This window comes from Hyla sarda, chromosome 4 (assembly GCF_029499605.1).
Source record: "Hyla sarda isolate aHylSar1 chromosome 4, aHylSar1.hap1, whole genome shotgun sequence".
Lineage (NCBI taxonomy): Eukaryota > Metazoa > Chordata > Amphibia > Anura > Hylidae > Hyla > Hyla sarda.
Window position 1 is genome coordinate 120,653,017 of NC_079192.1, and position 18,132 is coordinate 120,671,148.

Genomic DNA, 18,132 nt, shown 5'->3' on the forward strand with positions numbered 1-18,132 from the left:
GGACGAATATTTGTCTATATATTCGCGAAATATCGCAAATTCGAAAATGGGCAATGCCGCTTGTCACTAGTGTTCTGCATGTCTATCATAATTAGGATCTACTTTGCACATCAGACATTACTCTATACCCCTTACACACTGGTGATGTACACCCTGCCTGACAGCCATGAGGCAACGCATACTGTAATGATCTTATTGTTATCTAAGCCTTTTGTAAAGGGTTAAGCTCTTTATGGGAAATTTCTATAAGTGTCCCAGGAGTACATATTAGTGAGCTTTCCTTATTATTGGTCAGATTAGGTGTCCCCTATATACATATTTATAGATTTATCATTGTAGGTGTAAGTAAAGCATTTTTTTTACACTTTTTTTGTGTGTGCTGGTAATGTGTAGGAGCAACAAATTTATTAAAATGTCACAGAGTATTTGATAAATGTTGTGCAGGTCACATTTTCTTCACATACACCAAAAAGCTAAGCTAAGGCTGCATTCACATCTCGTTTTTGCAATACGGTTCCCGTATCCGGTTTCAGTGTAAAAACCTTATTGAACCGTATTGCAAACCATATGTATAGACATGTAATTGAAGACCGTAGACCAATCGTAGCATGACGTTGTGTATGTTTTGCATAATTTACGGTTTTATCCATTTTTTCCCATACACAAAACCGTAGTCTACTACGGTTTTATGTCCGGGTGAAAAAACGGATACAACCCGTTTACGTTTTTTAAAATGGGGGTCAATGGGAACCGTACAGAACCGTATATGTGCATATGGTTTCTTCTGGTTTGCACAATACGGTTTTGCAGTTTGCACATGCGCAGTGCATGCCAAAAGGTCTTCCCACAAATAGAACAAGAAGAACTTTATTTAATTAAGGACAAACATAAAACCGTATCAGTTTTTTCTTCTTCAAAAAACGTATTTAACCGCATGCAACCGGACATCCGTTTTCAAACCGTATATGGTTTAAAACTGTACAGAGGTAAATATGGTTGTATACGGTTCGGTCCGGTTTTGAGACATATGTTTGTTTGTTTGTTTTTTTTACAAAAAACCTGATACGGTGATCGTATTGCAAAAACGAGATATGAATGCAGCCTAAGTCTGGGCTGGTGTGGTTTTAGAGACTTTTCAGTGGCTTTGCGCCTATTTTGAGCCTTTTCACAAAAAGGCGCAGTTCATAAAACCCTTCCATATCATGTGTATTGCTAAAATCAGTGGATTGCAACTCAAAATCTGCAAAAATGTGTAAACCAAAAGGTGCAAATAAACCCTGCTCGCACCTTTTTAGCAAAAAACAGTCTAAAGATAATGAAAAATGTCAACCTATAAATCTTCTTGATTGTGAATAGATTCCAATTCCTATAAATTGTCACTAATAGATCACCCCATGCAAGTCTTCAGACTACTCTGACCTTGTTGTGTTCTTCATATATGGAAGTCCTTTCAATGAAAACAGATCTACAGGACTCCTTCTCTGAGTGTCTATGAACAATAGGTTTTAAAGTAAACTTGTCATGTTGGACATGTAATCCTATCCTAAGTAAAATAATTAAGAAGACTGATATGTAGTTTTTTTGGGGGAAAGATCCAGCATAACTTGTACCTCATTCAAATTTTTGTTTATTCTGTTAAGGCATCCTCTGGGCACTCCTACCCAGTAATAGCATCTTTGTATGGGTTTGTATGTAAGTGATTAGGACTGCCTACTGGACTCCTTAGCTCAAAATAAATAGGAATTAAAAGGGGAAAAAAAACATTGTACACTAAATCTTTATATATATATATATATATATATATATATATATATATATATATATAAACAAGGACAAGTTGGCAAGCACTACTGATACCAAAACTACTGCATGGACCTGGCATACAGCTGCACGCTGCTAGGCTGAATATACATAAACAGCAGATAACAGATAAAACATGAAATGCTATACAGCTATTTGGCGGCCAGCATAGTTTGGACCATCCCAGACCTTGCAATGCCTGTTAAGCTGATTTCACTGAGGCATGTTCACGGTATAGGGTCCATCCCAATGAGTTCACCTTGCCATGGTGGGATGGTCCAAACTATTTGGCCGCCAAATTGTGAGCTAAGTACCTCACTTTTTCATTTTTTGCACTATAGCTGTATAGCATTTCATGTTTTATCTGTATCTTCCTGCTAGAAGTGTGCTGCTGTATTCTCCTGTTTATGTATATTCAGCCTAGCAGCGTGCACCTGTATGCCAGGTCCATACAGTAGTTTTGGTATCAGTAGTGCTGGCCAACTTATTCTTGTTTGTTTTATACATATGGGGGAGTGGCTACCTCCATGTTGGCTCCTGCACCCCACCCACCTCTATTAGGTGTGTATGAGGTGCTGGACGTCTCAGACCTTGCAATGCCTGTTTAACTGATTGCACAGAGGCATATTCACAGTGTAGGGTCCGTCCCAATGAGGTCACCTTAACTATTTGGCCGCCAAATTGTGAGCTAAGTGCCTCTCATTTTTCATTTTTTGCACTATAGCTGTGTAGCATTTCATGTTTTATCTGTATCTTTGTGCTAGCAGTGTGCTGCTGTATTCTCCTGTTTATTTATATATATATATATATATATATATATATATATATATATGTATATATACACCTGCAGCTTTTTCTGCTCTAAAACATGATGGTCAAGGATAGGATTGCAATATAAATATGGCAGTATCCCTTTAAGACAATGATTAAGAACATCCAAAACTTCAAGAAGTTTATCCAGTACATTCTTGATGAATCTCATTTATTCAATATGGCTTCATTTTATAAGGAATTTCATAACACAGTCTGTAACCTTTAGAATTAACTACATTATTGTTGAACAGTTGATGTCTTCAGGGTGATGGCCATAGACATGGCAAATTTTGTTGTAGGGGATCTAAGAGTAAAAAATCAGTCCCCAGAAATATCCTCAAGCAAGCAGTAAGAACTGTATACAAAGAGTTGTCCATCTCATAGCCACCATATATGAGGTGTAGAAATAGAAATTATGCAATTTTTACCACCTTAAATATACCTACTACTTTATTGGTTTGTACTAAAAGTCGATTGTGACAGATAGAGATAAAGGGTCACTAAACCTTATATGTGTTAGGATTCGGCTAGCTGGATGTGGATCCTCTGTGTCAGCGAGGGATTGGCGTGGACCGTGTCGGTGGACCGGTTCTAGGGTTGCTACTGGTTTTCACCAGAGCCCGCCGCAAAGCGGGATGGTCTTGCTGCGGCGGTAGCAACCAGGTCATATCCACCGGCAACGGCTCAACCTCGCTGACTGCTGAGAAGGCGTGGGACAGAAGGACTAGGCAGAGGCAAGGTCAGACGTAGCAGAAGGTCGGGGCAGGCAGCAAGGTTCGTAGTCAATGAGGATAGCAGAAGATCTGGAACACAGGCTTTGGACAACACTAACGCTTTCTCTGGCACAAGGCAACAAGATCCGGCAAGGAAGGGAAGGGGAAGTGAGGTTATATGGACAGGGAGCAGGTGGAAGCTAATTAGACTGATTGGGCCAGGCACCAATCACTGGTGCACTGGCCCCTTAAATCTTAGAGAGCTGGCGCGCGCGCGCCCTAGAGAGCGGAGCCGCGCGCGCCAGAACGTGACAGCCGTGGACCGGGACAGGTAAGTGGCTTGGGATGCGATTCGCGAGGGGGCGCGTCCCGCTATGCGAATCGCATCCCCATCGCGAATGTCAGTGCAGCGCTCCCGGTCAGCGGGTCTGACCGGGGCGCTGCAGAGAGGAGAACGCCGCGAGCGCTCCGGGGAGGAGCAGGGACCCGGAGCGCTCGGCGTAACAGTACCCCCCTTAGGTCTCCCCCTCTTTTTGTCTCCTTGTCCCTTCAAATGAAAGGAGAGCATAGTGGGCGCCTCTTGAGTTTCCTTCCGGAACAAAAAGTCCTAGGTAGCTACATCAGCGGCAGGTAGTTCAGAAGGAATGGAAATGGGGAGGGGGGGGAGAGGCTGAAGCATGACAAAGGGCAGAGTGTCACCAGGACAGGGGCTATGAGGAGGCACGGCACAGTCCTGATAGGCCTTGGGGAGACCAGGCACAGGAGGAGACACTGGGGCCCGACAGACGGGACTGGGAGCAGCCGTGAGGCATTTCTTGCGGCAAGCAGGACCCCAATTCTTGATCTCCCCGGTGGTCCAGTCAAGGTTGGGAGAATGATGCTGGAGCCATGGAAGACCGAGGAGGACTTCAGAGGTGCAGTTGGGCAGGACGAAAAATTCAATTTTCTCGTGATGCAGTCCAATGCTCAAAGGCAAGGGCTCTGTGCGGTAACGCACAGTGCAGTCCATCTTCACTCCGTTGACCGAAGAAATGTAGAGCGGCTTGACGAGACGGGTCACCGGGATGCAGAACCTATTTACCAAAGAGGCCAGAATAAAATTTCCAGAAGAACCAGAGTCCAAGAAGGCCGCGGCTGAGAAGGAGGAGTTGGCAGAAGGAGAAATCCGCATGGGCACAGTGAGACGTGGAGAAGCAGACTTCGTACCAAGAGACGCCACACCCACGTGAGCTGGGTGCGAGCGTGCGTTTCCCAGACGTGGAGGACGAATAGGGCAATCCACCAAGAAATGTTCGGTACTAGCGCAGTACAGACATAAATTTTTATCCCTACGGCGAGTCCTCTCTTCATGGGTCAGGCGAGACAGATCCACTTGCATAGCCTCCTCGGCGGGAGGCACAGGGGTAGATTGCAAAGGATACTGTGAGAGAGGTGCCCAGAGATCAAGGTCTTTTTCCTGGCGGAGCTCCTGGTGTCTTTCAGAAAAACGCATGTCAATGCAGGTGGCCAAATGGATAAGTTCTTGCAGGTTGGCAGGAATCTCTCGTGTGGCCAGCACATCCTTGATGTTACTGGATAGGCCTTTTTTAAAGGTCGCGCAGAGAGCCTCGTTATTCCAAGATAATTCGGAGGCGAGAGTACGAAATTGGATGGCGTACTCGCCTACTGAAGAATTACCCTGGACCAGGTTCAGCAGGGCAGTCTCGGCAGAAGAAGCTTGGGCTGGTTCCTCGAAGACACTACGGACTTCAGCGAAGAAGTACTGGACTGTGGCTGTGGCAGGATCATTGCGGTCCCAGAGCGGTGTGGTCCAAGACAAGGCCTTTCCAGACAGAAGACTCACTACGAATGCCACCTTAGACCGTTCTGTAGGAAATTGGTCCGACAACATCTCCATATGTAGGAAACATTGAGACAGGAAGCCACGGCAGAGTCTAGAGTCCCCATCAAATTTGTCCGGCAGGGACAAGCGGAGGCTAGGAGCGGCCACTCGCTGCGGAGGAGGTGCAGGAGCTGGCGGAGGAGATGGTTGCTGCTGTAGCAGTGGCAGAAGTTGCTGTAACGTGGCGGTCAACTGCGACAGCTGCTGTCCTTGTTGGGCAATTTGCTGCGATTGCTGGGCGACCACCGTGGATAGGTCAGCGAGACTTGGCAGCGGCACCTCAGCAGGATCCATGGCCGGATCTACTGTTAGGATTCGGCTAGCTGGATGTGGATCCTCTGTGTCAGCGAGGGATTGGCGTGGACCGTGTCGGTGGACCGGTTCTAGGGTTGCTACTGGTTTTCACCAGAGCCCGCCGCAAAGCGGTATGGTCTTGCTGTGGCGGTAGCAACCAGGTCGTATCCACGGGCAACGGCTCAACCTCGCTGACTGCTGAGAAGGCGTGGGACAGAAGGACTAGGCAGAGGCAAGGTCAGACGTAGCAGAAGGTCGGGGCAGGCGGCAAGGTTCGTAGTCAATGAGGATAGCAGAAGATCTGGAACACAGGCTTTGGACAACACTAACGCTTTCTCTGGCACAAGGCAACAAGATCCGGCAAGGAAGGGAAGGGGAAGTGAGGTAATATGGACAGGGAGCAGGCGGAAGCTAATTAGACTGATTGGGCCAGGCACCAATCACTGGTGCACTGGCCCCTTAAATCTTAGAGAGCTGGCGCGGGCGCGCCCTAGAGAGCGGTGCCGCGCGCGCCAGAACGTGACAGCCGTGGACCGGGACAGGTAAGTGGCTTGGAATGTGATTCGCGAGCGGGCGCGTCCCGCTATGCGAATCGCATCCCCATCGCGAATATCAGTGCAGCGCTCCCGGTTAGCGGGTCTGACCGGGGCGCTGCAGAGAGGAGAACGCCGCGAGCGCTCCGGGGAGGAGCAGAGACCCGGAGCGCTCGACGTAACAATATGTTTCCACTTACAGTTGTGTAGTAGAGTTTAATCTTTTGCTTTCTGTTAATGGTTTTAATGGTTAATGGTATTATAATGTTTCTTTTTACCTTTTCACATCAAGGTATGCATATATATATATATATATATATATATATATATATATATATATATATATATCCTGGTCTTAATACCACCTAAATAAAATGACATAAAGCACAGTTAGTGTATGTGCAACAGCGCTGTGTTGTGGACATGTATTATACAGTATATGTAGATCAGCACTGTGTTGTGGATGTGTATTATACAGTATATGTAGATCAGCACTGTGTTGTGGATGTGTATTATACAGTATATGTAGATAAGCACTGTGTTGTGGATGTGTATTATACAGTATATGTAGATCAGCACTGTGTTGGGGACTTGTATTATACAGTATATGTAGATCAGCACTGTGTTGTGCACATGTTTTATACAGTATATGTAGATCAGCACTGTGTTGTGGACGTGTATTATACAGTATATGTAGATCAGCGCTGTGTTGTGGACATGTATTATACAGTATATGTAGATCAGCACTGTGTTGTGCACATGTATTATACAGTATATGTAGATCAGCACTGTGTTGTGGACGTGTATTATACAGTATATGTAGATCAGCACTGTGTTGTGGACATGTATTATACAGTATATGTAGATCAGCACTGTGTTCTGGACGTGTATTATACAGTATATGTAGATCAGCACTGTGTTGTGGATGTGTATTATACACTATATGTAGATCAGCACTGTGTTGTGGACATGTATTATACAGTAAATGTAGATCAGCACTGTGTTGTGGACGTGTATTATACAGTATATGTAGATCAGCACTGTGTTGTGGACATGTATTATACAGTATATGTAGATCAGCACTGTGTTGTGGACGTGTATTATACAGTATATGTAGATCAGCACTGTATTGTGGACATGTATTATACAGTATATGTAGATCAGCACTGTGTTGTGGATGTGTATTATACAGTATATGTAGATCAGCACTGTGTTGTGGACGTGTATTATACAGTATATGTAGATCAGCACTGTGTTGTGGACGTGTATTATACAGTATATATAGATCAGCACTGTGCTGTGGACATGTATTATACAGTATATGTAGATCAGCACTGTGTTGTGGACGTGTATTATACAGTATATGTAGATCAGCACTGTGTTGTGGACATGTATTATACAGTATATGTAGATCAGCACTGTGTTGTGGACGTGTATTATACAGTATATGTAGATCAGCACTGTGTTGTGGACATGTATTATACAGTATATGTAGATCAGCACTGTGTTGTGGACATGTATTATACAGTATATGTAGATCAGCACTGTGTTGTGGACGTGTAGTATACAGTATATGTAGATCAGCACTGTGTTGTGGACATGTATTATACAGTATATGTAGATCAGCACTGTGTTGTGGACGTGTATTATACAGTATATGTAGATCAGCACTGTATTGTGGACATGTATTATACAGTATATGTAGATCAGCACTGTATTGTGGACATGTATTATACAGTATATGTAGATCAGCACTGTGTTGTGGATGTGTATTATACAGTATATGTAGATCAGCACTGTGTGGTGGACATGTATTATACAGTATATGTAGATCAGCACTGTGTTGTGGACGTGTATTATACAGTATATATAGATCAGCACTGTGTTGTGGACGTGTATTATACAGTATATGTAGATCAGCACTGTGTTGCGGACATGTATTATACAGTATATGTAGATCAGCACTGTGTTGTGGACATGTATTATACAGTAAATATAGATCAGCACTGTGTTGTGGACGTGTATTATACAGTATATGTAGATCAGCACTGTGTTGTGGACATGTATTATACAGTATATGTAGATCAGCACTGTGTTGTGGACATGTATTATACAGTATATGTAGATGAGCACTGTGTTGTGGACATGTATTATACAGTATATGTAGATGAGCACTGTGTTGTGGACGTGTATTATACAGTATATGTAGATCAGCACTGTGTTGTGGACATGTATTATACAGTATATGTAGATCAGCACTGTGTTGTGGACATGTATTATACAGTATATGTAGATCAGCACTGTGTTGTGGACGTGTATTATACAGTATATGTAGATCAGCACTGTATTGTGGACGTGTATTATACAGTATATGTAGATCAGCACTGTGTTGTGGACATGTATTATACAGTATATGTAGATCAGCACTGTGTTGTGGACGTGTAGTATACAGTATATGTAGATCAGCACTGTGTTGTGGACATGTATTATACAGTATATGTAGATCAGCACTGTGTTGTGGACGTGTATTATACAGTATATGTAGATCAGCACTGTGTTGTGGACATGTATTATACAGTTCATGTAGATCAGCACTGTGTTGTGGACATGTATTATACAGTATATGTAGATCAGCACTGTGTTGTGGACGTGTATTTTACAGTATATGTAGATCAGCACTGTGTTGTGGACGTGTATTTTTCAGTATATGTAGATCAGCACTGTGTTGTGGACATGTATTATACAGTATATGTAGATCAGCACTGTGTTGTGGATGTGTATTATACAGTATATGTAGATCAGCACTGTGTTGTGGACATGTATTATACAGTATATGTAGATCAGCACTGTGTTGTGGACATGTATTATACAGTATATGTAGATCAGCACTGTTTTGTGGACATGTATTATACAGTATATGTAGATCAGCACTGTGTGGTGGACATGTATTATACAGTATATGTAGATCAGCACTGTGTTGTGGACATGTATTATACAGTATATGTAGATCAGCACTGTGTGGTGGACATGTATTATACAGTATATGTAGATCAGCACTGTGTTGTGGATGTGTATTATACAGTATATGAAGATCAGCACTGTGTTGTGCACATGTATTATACAGTATATGTAGATCAGCACTGTGTTGTGGATGTGTACTATACAGTATATGTAGATCAGCACTGTGTTGGGGATGTGTATTATACAGTATATGTAGATCAGCACTGTGTGGTGCACATGTATTATACAGTATATGTAGATCAGCACTGTGTTGTGGACGTGTATTATACAGTATATGTAGATCAGCACGGTGTTGTGGACGTTAATTATACAGTTTATGTAGATCAGCACTGTGTTGTGGACATGTATTATACAGTATATATAGATCAGCACTGTGTTGTGGATGTGTATTATACAGTATATGTAGATCAGCACTGTGTTTTGGACGTGTATTATACAGTATATGTAGATCAGCACTGTGTTGTGGACGTGTATTATACAGTATATGTAGATGAGCACTGTGTTGTGGACGTGTATTATACAGTATATGTAGATCAGCACTGTGTTGTGGACGTGTATTATACAGTATATGTAGATCAGCTCTGTGTTGTGGACATGTATTATACAGTATATGTAGATCAGCACTGTGTTGTGGACGTGTATTATACAGTATATGTAGATCAGCACTGTGTTGTGGACGTGTATTATACAGTATATGTAGATCAGCACTGTATTGTGGACATGTATTATACAGTATATGTAGATCAGCACTGTGTTGTGGACATGTATTATACAGTATATGTAGATCAGCACTGTGTGGTGGACATGTATTAAACAGTATATGTAGATCAGCACTGTGTTGTGGACGTGTATTATACAGTATATGTAGATCAGCACTGTGTTGTGCACATGTATTATACAGTATATGTAGATCAGCACTGTGTTGTGGACGTGTATTATACAGTATATGTAGATCAGCACTGTGTTGTGGATGTGTATTATACAGTATATGTAGATCAGCACTGTGTGGTGGACATGTATTATACAGTATATGTAGATCAGCACTGTGTTGTGGATGTGTATTATACAGTATATGAAGATCAGCACTGTGTTGTGGACGTGTATTATACAGTATATGTAGATCAGCACTGTGTTGTGGACGTGTATTATACAGTATATGTAGATCAGCACTGTGTTGTGGACGTGTATTATACAGTATATGTAGATCAGCACTGTGTTGTGGACGTGTATTATACAGTATATGTAGATCAGCACTGTGTTGTGGACGTGTATTATACAGTATATGTAGATCAGCACTGTGTTGTGGACATGTATTATACAGTATATGTAGATCAGCACTGTGTTGTGGACATGTATTATACAGTATATGTAGATCAGCACTGTGTTGTGGACGTGTATTATACAGTATATGTAGATCAGCACTGTGTTGTGCACATGTATTATACAGTATATGTAGATCAGCACTGTGTTGTGGACGTGTATTATACAGTATATGTAGATCAGCACTGTGTTGTGGACATGTATTTTACAGTATATGTAGATCAGCACTGTGTTGTGGACGTGTATTATACAGTATATGTAGATCAGCACTGTGTTGTGGACTTGTATTATACAGTATATGTAGATCAGCACTGTGTTGTGGACGTGTATTATACAGTATATGTAGATCAGCACTGTGTTGTGGACATGTATTATACAGTATATGTAGATCAGCACTGTGTTGTGGACATGTATTATACAGTATATGTAGATCAGCATTGTGTTGTGGACGTGTATTATACAGTATATGTAGATCTGCACTGTGTTGTGGACATGTATTATACAGTATATGTAGATCAGCACTGTGTTGTGGACATGTATTATACAGTATATGTAGACCAGCACTGTGTTGTGGACGTGTATTATACAGTATATGTAGATCAGCACTGTGTTGTGGACATGTATTATACAGTATATGTAGATCAGCACTGTGTTGTGGACATGTATTATACAGTATATGTAGATCAGCACTGTGTTGTGGATGTGTATTATACAGTATATGTAGATCAGCACTGTGTTGTGGACATGTATTATACAGTATATGTAGATCAGCACTTTGTTGTGGACGTGTATTATACAGTATATGTAGATCAGCACTGTGTTGTGGACGTGTATTATACAGTATATGTAGATCAGCACTGTGTTGTGGACATGTATTATACAGTATATGTAGATCAGCACTGTGTTGTGGACGTGTATTATACAGTATATGTAGATCAGCACTGTGTTGTGGACTTGTATTATACAGTATATATAGATCAGCACTGTATTGTGGACATGTATTATACAGTATATGTAGATCAGCACTGTGTTGTGGACGTGTATTATACAGTATATGTAGATCAGCACTGTGTTGTGGACATGTATTATACAGTATATGTAGATCAGCACTGTGTTGTGGACATGTATTATACAGTATATGTAGATCAGCACTGTGTTGTGGACGTGTATTATACAGTATATGTAGATCAGCACTGTGTTGTGCACATGTATTATACAGTATATGTAGATCAGCACTGTGTTGTGGACGTGTATTATACAGTATATGTAGATCAGCACTGTGTTGTGGACATGTATTATACAGTATATGTAGATCAGCACTGTGTTGTGGACATGTATTATACAGTATATGTAGATCAGCACTTTGTTGTGGACGTGTATTATACAGTATATGTAGATCAGCACTGTGTTGTGGACGTGTATTATACAGTATATGTAGATCAGCACTGTGTTGTGGACGTGTATTATACAGTATATGTAGATCAGCACTGTGTTGTGGACTTGTATTATACAGTATATATAGATCAGCACTGTGTTGTGGACGTGTATTATACAGTATATGTAGATCAGCACTGTATTGTGGACATGTATTATACAGTATATGTAGATCAGCACTGTGTTGTGGATGTGTATTATACAGTATATGTAGATTAGCACTGTGTTGTGGATGTGTATTATACAGTATATGTAGATCAGCACTGTGTTGTGGACATGTATTATACAGTATATGTAGATCAGCACTGTGTTGTGGACGTGTATTATACAGTATATATAGATCAGCACTGTGTTGTGGACGTGTATTATACAGTATATGTAGATCAGCACTGTGTTGTGGACGTGTATTTTTCAGTATATGTAGATCAGCACTGTGTTGTGGACATGTATTATACAGTATATGTAGATCAGCACTGTGTTGTGGACATGTATTATACAGTATATGTAGATCAGCACTGTGTTGTGGACATGTATTATACAGTATATGTAGATCAGCACTGTTTTGTGGACATGTATTATACAGTATATGTAGATCAGCACTGTGTTGTGGACGTGTATTATACAGTATATGTAGATCAGCACTGTGTTGTGGACATGTATTATACAGTATATGTAGATCAGCACTGTGTGGTGGACGTGTATTATACAGTATATGTAGATCAGCACTGTGTTGTGGATGTGTATTATACAGTATATGTAGATCAGCACTGTGTTGTGGACATGTATTATACAGTATATGTAGATCAGCACTGTGTGGTGGACATGTATTATACAGTATATGTAGATCAGCACTGTGTTGTGCACATGTATTATACAGTATATGTAGATCAGCACTGTGTTGTGGATGTGTATTATACAGTATATGTAGATCAGCACTGTGTTGGGGACGTGTATTATACAGTATATGTAGATCAGCACTGTGTGGTGCACATGTATTATACAGTATATGTAGATCAGCACTGTGTTGTGGACGTGTATTATACAGTATATGTAGATCAGCACTGTGTTGTGGACTTTAATTATACAGTTTATGTAGATCAGCACTGTGTTGTGGACATGTATTATACAGTATATATAGATCAGCACTGTGTTGTGGATGTGTATTATACAGTATATGTAGATCAGCACTGTGTTTTGGACGTGTATTATACAGTATATGTAGATTAGCACTGTGTTGTGGACGTGTATTATACAGTATATGTAGATGAGCACTGTGTTGTGGAAATGTATTATACAGTATATGTAGATCAGCACTGTGTTGTGGACGTGTATTATACAGTATATGTAGATCAGCTCTGTGTTGTGGACATGTATTATACAGTATATGTAGATCAGCACTGTGTTGTGGACGTGTATTATACAGTATATGTAGATCAGCACTGTGTTGTGGACGTGTATTATACAGTATATGTAGATCAGCACTGTATTGTGGACATGTATTATACAGTATATGTAGATCAGCACTGTGTTGTGGACATGTATTATACAGTATATGTAGATCAGCACTGTGTGGTGGACATGTATTAAACAGTATATGTAGATCAGCACTGTGTTGTGGACTTTTATTATACAGTATATGTAGATCAGCGCTGTGTTGTGCACATGTATTATACAGTATATGTAGATCAGCACTGTGTTGTGGACGTGTATTATACAGTATATGTAAATCAGCACTGTGTTGTGGATGTGTATTATACAGTATATGTAGATCAGCACTGTGTGGTGGACATGTATTATACAGTATATGTAGATCAGCACTGTGTTGTGGACGTGTATTATACAGTATATGTAGATCAGCACTGTGTTGTGGACGTGTATTATACAGTATATGTAGATCAGCACTGTGTTGTGGACGTGTATTATACAGTATATGTAGATCAGCACTGTGTTGTGGACGTGTATTATACAGTATATGTAGATCAGCACTGTGTTGTGGACGTGTATTATACAGTATATGTAGATGAGCACTGTGTTGTGGACATGTATTATACAGTATATGTAGATCAGCACTGTGTTGTGGACATTTATTATACAGTATATGTAGATCAGCACTGTGTTGTGGACGTGTATTATACAGTATATGTAGATCAGCACTGTGTTGTGGACATGTATTATACAGTATATGTAGATCAGCACTGTGTTGTGGACATGTATTATACAGTATATATAGATCAGCACTGTGTTGTGGACGTGTATTATACAGTATATGTAGATCAGCACTGTGTTGTGGACGTGTATTATACAGTATATGTAGATCAGCACTTAGTTGTGGACGTGTATTATACAGTATATGTAGATCAGCACTGTGTTGTGGACGTGTATTATACAATATATGTAGATCAGCACTGTGTTGTGGACGTGTATTATACAGTATATGTAGATCAGCACTGTGTTGTGGACATGTATTATACAGTATATGTAGATCAGCACTGTGTTGTGGACGTGTATTATACAGTATATGTAGATCAGCGCTGTGTTGTAGACATGTATTATACAGTATATGTAGATCAGCACTGTGTTGTGGACGTGTATTATACAGTATATGTAAATCAGCACTGTGTTGTGGATGTGTATTATACAGTATATGTAGATCAGCACTGTGTGGTGGACATGTATTATACAGTATATGTAGATCAGCACTGTGTTGTGGATGTGTATTATACAGTATATGTAGATCAGCACTGTGTTGTGGACGTGTATTATACAGTATATGTAGATCAGCACTGTGTTGTGGACGTGTATTATACAGTATATGTAGATCAGCACTGTGTTGTGGACGTGTATTATACAGTATATGTAGATCAGCACTGTGTTGTGGACGTGTATTATACAGTATATGTAGATCAGCACTGTGTTGTGGACGTGTATTATACAGTATATGTAGATGAGCACTGTGTTGTGGACATGTATTATACAGTATATGTAGATCAGCACTGTGTTGTGGACATGTATTATACAGTATATGTAGATCAGCACTGTGTTGTGGACGTGTATTATACAGTATATGTAGATCAGCACTGTGTTGTGCACATGTATTATACAGTATATGTAGATCAGCACTGTGTTGTGGACGTGTATTATACAGTATATGTAGATCAGCACTGTGTTGTGGACATGTATTATACAGTATATGTAGATCAGCACTGTGTTGTGGACATGTATTATACAGTATATGTAGATCAGCACTTAGTTGTGGACGTGTATTATACAGTATATGTAGATCAGCACTGTGTTGTGGACGTGTATTATACAGTATATGTAGATCAGCACTGTGTTGTGGACGTGTATTATACAGTATATGTAGATCAGCACTGTGTTGTGGACATGTATTATACAGTATATGTAGATCAGCACTGTGTTGTGGACGTGTATTATACAGTATATGTAGATCAGCGCTGTGTTGTGGACATGTATTATACAGTATATGTAGATCAGCACTGTGTTGTGGACATGTATTATACAGTATATGTAGATCAGCACTGTGTTGTGGACGTGTATTATACAGTATATGTAGATCAGCACTGTGTTGTGGACTTGTATTATACAGTATATATAGATCAGCACTGTATTGTGGACATGTATTATACAGTATATGTAGATCAGCACTGTGTTGTGGACGTGTATTATACAGTATATGTAGATCAGCACTGTGTTGTGGACATGTATTATACAGTATATGTAGATCAGCACTGTGTTTTGGACATGTATTATACAGTATATGTAGATCAGCACTGTGTTGTGGACGTGTATTATACAGTATATGTAGATCAGCACTGTGTTGTGCACATGTATTATACAGTATATGTAGATCAGCACTGTGTTGTGGACGTGTATTATACAGTATATGTAGATCAGCACTGTGTTGAGGACATGTATTATACAGTATATGTAGATCAGCACTGTGTTGTGGACATGTATTATACAGTATATGTAGATCAGCACTGTGTTGTGGACGTGTATTATACAGTATATGTAGATCAGCACTGTGTTGTGGACGTGTATTATACAGTATATGTAGATCAGCACTGTGTTGTGGACTTGTATTATACAGTATATATAGATCAGCACTGTGTTGTGGACGTGTATTATACAGTATATGTAGATCAGCACTGTATTGTGGACATGTATTATACAGTATATGTAGATCAGCACTGTGTTGTGGATGTGTATTATACAGTATATGTAGATTAGCACTGTGTTGTGGATGTGTATTATACAGTATATGTAGATCAGCACTGTGTTGTGGACATGTATTATACAGTATATGTAGATCAGCACTGTGTTGTGGACATTTATTATACAGTATATGTAGATCAGCACTGTGTTGTGGACGTGTATTATACAGTATATGTAGATCAGCACTGTGTTGTGGACATGTATTATACAGTATATGTAGATCAGCACTGTGTTGTGGACATGTATTATACAGTATATGTAGATCAGCACTTAGTTGTGGACGTGTATTATACAGTATATGTAGATCAGCACTGTGTTGTGGACGTGTATTATACAATATATGTAGATCAGCACTGTGTTGTGGACGTGTATTATACAGTATATGTAGATCAGCACTGTGTTGTGGACATGTATTATACAGTATATGTAGATCAGCACTGTGTTGTGGACGTGTATTATACAGTATATGTAGATCAGCGCTGTGTTGTAGACATGTATTATACAGTATATGTAGATCAGCACTGTGTTGTGGACATGTATTATACAGTATATGTAGATCAGCACTGTGTTGTGGACGTGTATTATACAGTATATGTAGATCAGCACTGTGTTGTGGACTTGTATTATACAGTATATATAGATCAGCACTGTATTGTGGACATGTATTATACAGTATATGTAGATCAGCACTGTGTTGTGGACGTGTATTATACAGTATATGTAGATCAGCACTGTGTTGTGGACATGTATTATACAGTATATGTAGATCAGCACTGTGTTTTGGACATGTATTATACAGTATATGTAGATCAGCACTGTGTTGTGGACGTGTATTATACAGTATATGTAGATCAGCACTGTGTTGTGCACATGTATTATACAGTATATGTAGATCAGCACTGTGTTGTGGACGTGTATTATACAGTATATGTAGATCAGCACTGTGTTGTGGACGTGTATTATACAGTATATGTAAATCAGCACTGTGTTGTGGACTTGTATTATACAGTATATATAGATCAGCACTGTATTGTGGACATGTATTATACAGTATATGTAGATCAGCACTGTGTTGTGGACGTGTATTATACAGTATATGTAGATCAGCACTGTGTTGTGGACATGTATTATACAGTATATGTAGATCAGCACTGTGTTGTGGACATGTATTATACAGTATATGTAGATCAGCACTGTGTTGTGGACGTGTATTATACAGTATATATAGATCAGCACTGTGTTGTGGACATGTATTATACAGTATATGTAGATCAGCACTGTGTTGTGCACATGTATTATACAGTATATGTAGATCAGCACTGTGTTGTGGACGTGTATTATACAGTATATGTAGATCAGCACTGTGTTGTGGACATGTATTATACAGTATATGTAGATCAGCACTGTGTTGTGGACATGTATTATACAGTATATGTAGATCAGCACTTTGTTGTGGACGTGTATTATACAGTATATGTAGATCAGCACTGTGTTGTGGACGTGTATTATACAGTATATGTAGATCAGCACTGTGTTGTGGACGTGTATTATACAGTATATGTAGATCAGCACTGTGTTGTGGACTTGTATTATACAGTATATATAGATCAGCACTGTGTTGTGGACGTGTATTATACAGTATATGTAGATCAGCACTGTATTGTGGACATGTATTATACAGTATATGTAGATCAGCACTGTGTTGTGGATGTGTATTATACAGTATATGTAGATTAGCACTGTGTTGTGGATGTGTATTATACAGTATATGTAGATCAGCACTGTGTTGTGGACATGTATTATACAGTATATGTAGATCAGCACTGTGTTGTGGACGTGTATTATACAGTATATATAGATCAGCACTGTGTAGTGGACATGTATTATACAGTATATGTAGATCAGCACAGTTTTGTGGACATGTATTATACAGTATATGTAGATCAGCACTGTGTTGTGGACATGTATTATACAGTATATGTAGATCAGCACTGTTTTGTGGACATGTATTATACAGTATATGTAGATCAGCACTGTGTTGTGGACGTGTATTATACAGTATATGTAGATCAGCACTGTGTTGTGG